The sequence below is a fragment of the Myotis myotis genome, unplaced genomic scaffold (assembly GCF_014108235.1).
Source record: "Myotis myotis isolate mMyoMyo1 unplaced genomic scaffold, mMyoMyo1.p scaffold_m19_p_1, whole genome shotgun sequence".
NCBI lineage: Eukaryota > Metazoa > Chordata > Mammalia > Chiroptera > Vespertilionidae > Myotis > Myotis myotis.
This window is the reverse complement of record NW_023416313.1, coordinates 163,232,584-163,238,899: the sequence shown is the minus strand read 5'-3', so window position 1 is coordinate 163,238,899 and position 6,316 is coordinate 163,232,584. Positions and strand designations below refer to the sequence as shown.

The 6,316-nt window shown below is 42.6% G+C and overlaps 1 pseudogene; it reads right to left on the bottom strand.

Moving 5' to 3' along the window:
• Positions 1 to 684: 684 nt before the first annotated feature.
• On the bottom strand, positions 685 to 1,584 carry LOC118664501 (annotated as a pseudogene).
• Positions 1,585 to 6,316: the final 4,732 nt, after the last annotated feature.

Here is a 6,316-nt window from a genome sequence, read left to right as displayed (position 1 = left end):
GAAGAGAAGCCCCGTGTAGCATTTTAAATCCCTTGACGAAGGAAAACCAGGCCATCTGACGTATTGTGGCACACCAATACATTCTATTCAGGTTCCTGATTTACTCCCTTTCATGTTCTTTGACAACAACTTAATTGTAACTTCTTCTATCCATGCGATACGTGATTATTGTCTATTTGGGGCACAGTAATACCAGTATTAGAGGTGATGACTGTCTACATTAAACTCCCCGCTGTTCTCTTTCCACCTTTCCTCTCTTCTAGCCACAGGGAATGACTCTTGTCAGCTGGAATACATTTCCTATCTTTTAAAATTCTGCACATCAAAGAGAGCTGCAGATATTCAAAATAAAAAATATGCCTTGTTGTTATCCTGCTCACATCTCTGACCTCTATTTTTCCCACCTTCACGGCAATCCCAATTTTTTAAATTTTTTATTGTGTGTGTTTTTTGCATATGAAATTATCATTTTATGTCAAAGGAAAATCTCTCATGCAGGCAACAGTACACGCCCTGTTGCTTTAAAAAGGCTGACTTATTACATTATCCCTCCCCTCCCTGCCTCCCTCCCCCCCCCCCGCCCCCCCTCCCGCACGCCCACCTCCATCCCGTGACGGGCTCACTGGCACTTTGGTGAACATGCTGATTTCTCAGGACAAAGCCCCCTTTCCCTGAGCAAATGCACAGAAGCAGATGAAGGAGCAAATCCCAGAGGAAGAGGGTGATGGCTGGGGGCCCAGGGCTCAGAACTTCAGCGGGATGACCGGCCAGTACTTGGGCCACTTTCGGTCAAAGTGCTTGTTAAAGCTCAGCTGCAGGGCGGCCTCCATGGCCTGGATCTTGGCGGCGCTGTCCCCGTACAAGCGCTTCATGTCGGCCTGGCGCCGCTCGCTGGGGCTCTCGGAGGGGGGCTCCATGGAGCGGCGCGTCTTGTAATACAGGTCGTGGTCGGCGTTCACATAGTCCTCCAGGCCCTGCGCGTCCAGCTGCTGCCGCGCCGCCGCTTGTCCCTGTGCCTCTCGCTCTCCGCAAAGTACTGGCGGAGCTCCTCCGTGATCTCCATGCTGCTCAGGTTGTACTCCACCCCAGCATCTGAGCCGGTCTCCGTCGCCTCCTCTGTGGACCAAGATTGGTCTTCGCTTGTGCTGTGGTGAGGACGGTGCCCAGACCTTGGAGAAGGTGAATAACCACAGTGGGAGGCCAAGTGATGGTCACAGAAGAACTGAGGAGATCCACCCTTCTTTAGCATAAGAGCTCTGGGGAAGAGCTCCCGGAGTGAAGTACCACGGAGAACTGAAATAAGACTTTACGGCCTTCAGATAGGCATTCTGGTGGCTTCGCATCCAAGCCATTGCTTGATGATAATGTTGCCGGTATCTTGCGTATACTGGATGACAAGACCAAGGCGTGGTAGTTCCTGATGATGCCGCCTTTGCTGCCATCTCTGATTGTGAAAGTCTGAATGGGCACTGAAACTCGTGGGCTCCTAGCTTGCTGGTCCTGGGCAGTGGGATCTGTGCAACTGTCGGAAGCCGGTCCACCCTTGCTGCTTGACACAGTCGCTGCAGGGAAGAAACATCTGCACAGCTTATGTTTCAAGGGACCTGGCGTATATGGCATATGTTTGCTCCCCCTCTTAGCGCTATGTGTTTTAAATAGACCACCTCCCCGAGGAGAAAGGTTGTTTCCCCAGGTTAGGGATTAACAGGACTAAGGAAGAGAATAAATCAGTAAATCCCCCTAGTGTTACAGAAATACCATGTACTACTTATGAATAACTTGGACTAAGACTGTTGACAATAAATTTGGGACTTGTTGGGCCCACATCCCCAGGGGTCTGCCCACCAGGGAAAGCACCAAAGCCTATACCCCTGGAGATCCACCAACACAGGGCAGTCCCAGGGAAGGTAAACAGCGAGGCTGGGAGGACATAACCTTTACTGGGTAGGATAATCTCCTTTAGTCACTTCCCTATAGCCTATCAGTAGAGCAGTGACCTTGGAATAGCCCTTGTAATGGAACACAGAGATTAACCTAGACAAGATTAAAATCAACAGAACTAGATAGAGACAGGATTTTTGGCAAAGGTCAGATAAGAAACAAGGAACTGTAGAACATTACCCAAAACATACCATGATGTGATTATAGAGGCATGCTTATAGGATCAAATGGTATAAATGTAATAGGAGAATAAAGAGAGAACCTAGCTATGATGACCACCTGAACGCTGTCACCATGTCATTCCTTCTTCCCTGCTGGGGCTGGACCCCAGCATGCAACCCCAATTTATGTTTCAAAATTGAGATTGCAGATAGAGTGCTTAAGTTACTGGGGGGTAGTTATTTTTCTACTTATGAAAATAGTTTACCCTTGAACAACACTACAGTTAAGGGTACCAACACACACACACACACACACACTCAGTCAAAATCATTGTATAACTTTTATCAGCTCCAAAAACTTAACTGCTAATAGCCTATTGTTGGTCGGAAGTCTTACCAATAATATGAACACTTGATTAACATATTTTGTATGTTATATGCATTATAGGAAATAGTCACTTCACCCTTTCCCTAAAAGGTCCAGTTCTCACCTTAGAGCAACCAAGAATCCTGTTCCAGAGCCTTCAGCTCTTATTCACACACTCTCAGCAGAACTATAACTTGCTTCCCCAGTCAGTGAGTGAAATCCACTATGTCTCTTCAGACCATTGCAACACTATTATTTCAACTATCGTAATATCCACATTTATTATACCATTCATTAACATGGTCTTCTCTTTGTGGAAAATCAGTCTAATATGAGTTGTGTGGTTCTTTTTCAAAATTTGTTTTTAATAAACTTGGTGATTCTATGACCTGAAGAGTATCAATTAAAACACCAAAAGTATGAACCACTAGGGGGAGTCCAGAACCATATAAGCCCAAAGGCTACAGGATTTTTGAGTTTAACATGTTCTCAACTATGGCTTCTATTAGATTGTCCCAAGATTTACACTGGATATATGAGATGGTCTGTTGTCTCTATAGTTATTTACTTTCACATTAGTTTCTACATGTCTCGGGCCATACAGAATTCACTTTCAAAGTTATAATTTAATTTCTGTATTGAATATCAAAATGAGACTCTCCCCCAGTCCAAAATGTAGTGGTAGATCAATCTCCAAACAAACTGAATTTCTCTTGCTATAGCCTGAAAATAAGTATAGCATTTAATTGTTTCAAATAGCCTCGCTAAACAATCTTTTGTGAGATTTTCCTAAAGAGATGCATTTAACGAACAGTTTATTTTGATTTCAGTGGCTATATTCAAGGTTATGATCTGTCTGATATTAGATTAACTATAAACATTCTTAATTATCAATAAGTCTAAAATTCAAAAGAAATAGATGGGGAGGAGGGGGGCAAAGGGGAAATGGGAGATATCTATAATACTATCAACAAAAATACATTAAAAATAAATAAAAATACATTTTAAACATAGTTAGGAACTGTTTCATTTTAGAATAATAATTGTACATTATTTGTGTGCCTTCCATATTACATATTATTATATTTCAGGCTGTGAAATATATCATAATTGTGAAAAATCTAAAGAAAATGGTTAAGCCAGTAGCATGAGACATCTATAGATCCATGAATGCTTATCTTTCTTGTGCTTCCATTTTCATGTTATGCTCAACCCTAATATATTTGAACAGTAGCAATGATTATGAGTTGCAATAAATAAGTACAGAGATTCATTTAACTACACTTAAAAATGATTTGCTTTATCTCAATACATTCATACAGATATATCAAGTGACTTACTGCTAAAGATACCTCATATGCCAAACAGATAGGACATTGTTTAAATTGTTCTTTAAAATGTTCCAGTTTTAGTTTTTCTCATATATCAAGGCAGAATTATACTTTACACGATACAGAATTGGGAAGGTGGGTGAATAGAGCCATCGGAAATCTTTGCTTAATTATAAATAATCCGCAGACTATTTCACAGAACATCATTTTGATAATCTGTTCTTATAGATTTTTCAGGAAACTTCTTGTTTCATCATTTTTTATTTTATTTTTTAAATATATTTTATTGATTTTTTACAGAGAGGAAGGGAGAGGGATAGAGAGTTAGAAACATCGATGAGAGAGAAACATCGATCAGCTGCCTCCTGCATACCCCCCACTGGGGATGTGCCTGCAACCAAGGTACATGCCCTTGACTGGAATCGAACCAGGGACCCTTGAGTCCACAGGCCGATGCTCTATCCACTGAGTCAAACCAGTCAGGGCAATTGTTTCATCATTTTTTAGAAGTTAAGTCTTTTAAGATAATTATCTCCCATGATATTGGTTCAACCTGTTCAACTAGTAAAAGTAATAACTGCCATGTATTTATTACACAAATATTTATTGAATATCTACTTTGTGCTACTTACTGTACCAGAAACTGAGTATATGGTGGTTAAAAGAAATGTAACTCTGGAGAAACCAAGATGGCGGCATAGGTAAACACCTGAAATTGCTGCCTTGCACAACCACTTCAAAAATACAACTAAAAGACAAAATGGACATCACCCAGAACCACAGGAAGGTTGGCTGAGTGGAAATTCTACAACTAGAAGGAAAGAGAAAAGCACACTGAGACTCAGAGGCGGTGCGGAAGTAAAGTGCAGAGGTACGGAGGCGTGAGCACAGAAAGGGCTGGCAACTGAGGATGCAGTTGTCTTTTTCAGTTGGGAGGGAGTCACAAGCTCCCGACTGCTCTGAACTCCAGTTCCGGGCGAGTCTCTGGGGACCCAGACTCATATGGGGAGAAACTGGACTGTTTGGCATCGGGCAGAACTCAAGGGCAGCTTTCTCTCAGCCATAGCTGCTTGCTCCGCCCTGTTGATTCCCTGAGACCCCGCCCCACCCAAGCTGTGTCCTACCCAAGCTGCATGGAGAGGCTTTTGCATATGAATGGCTTGGCCCTTTGCAATCTAAAATTACCTAACAAACTGCAGCTGGGTCAGAGAGACCCAGGACATCCAAAAGAAGGCCCAAGGCCCCACAGCAGCTTGCATTGCTTCACAGCTGGGCCTCATCTGGGCACCTACACACCCCAAACAAAGAAGAGGAATGTGCAGATCTCTTCATAGCTCCTGCTGGGTAGCCTCAGACAGAGGATAAATTACAACCTCCTTAGAGATCCAAGAGCCAGTGTACCCAGTGGTCAGAGTGGGACCATCCAGATTACAACTCCTCAGATCCATAAGGGACACACTCAGGGGGGAGACTCAGTGAGCACCAAAGCCACACTGAAGCAAGTCTTGCCTCATAAGGGTTTCTCCAGCACAGAAGTTCTCCCACTGAAGACACAGCTGATTCTCACAGCCAATTGGCCTGGAGTTCAATTCCTCCCAGTGATGCCAACAACAATCAAGGCTTACCTACAACAAGACTATGCACACAGCCCACAAAGGGGTGCACCAAGAGTGTCCACCTCTTCATTTATTTATTTATTTATTGGAGAGGCAGAGTCACTTGGCCCTATAGGACACCTAGCACAGAAAGCCACTGCCAACACAGGGAAGCAGCCAAAATGTGGAGACAAAGAAACAGGTCACAAATGACAGAAATGGAGGAAAGCAAACTACTGGATATAAAGTTCAAAACCACAGTTAAAAGGTTTTTCAAGAATTTTCTAGAAACCGCCAATAAATTTAGTGAGACCCTTGATAAATCTAGTGAGACTCTCGAGGTTTTGAAAAAGGACCAACTAGAAATTAAGCATACACTGACTGAAATAAAGAATAATATACAGAGATCCAAAAGCAGACTAGAGAATCCCAAGAATCAAGTCAAAGATTTGAAATACGAAGAAGCAAAAAACACCCAACCGGAAAAGAAAAAAGAATCCAAAAATATGAAGATAGAGTAAGGAGCCCCTGGGACAACTTTAAGTGAACCAACATCTGAATTATAGGGGTGCCAGAAGAAGAGAGAGAGCAAGATATTGAAAACCTATTTGAAGAAATAATGACAAAAAACTTCTGTCATTATTTCTGGTTAAAGAAATAAACTTACAAGTCCAGGAAGTGCAAAGAACCCCAACAAAAGGAATCCAAAGAGGACCACACCAAGACACATCATAATTAAAATGCCAAGGGCAAAAGACAAAGAGAGAATCTTAAAAGCAGCAAGAAAAAAGTTAGTTACCTACAAGGGAGTACCCATACGACTGTCAGCTGATTTCTCAATAGAAACTATGCAGGCCAGAAGAGAGTGGCAAGAAATATTCAAAGTGATGAATAGCAAGAACCTACAACCAAGATTACCTT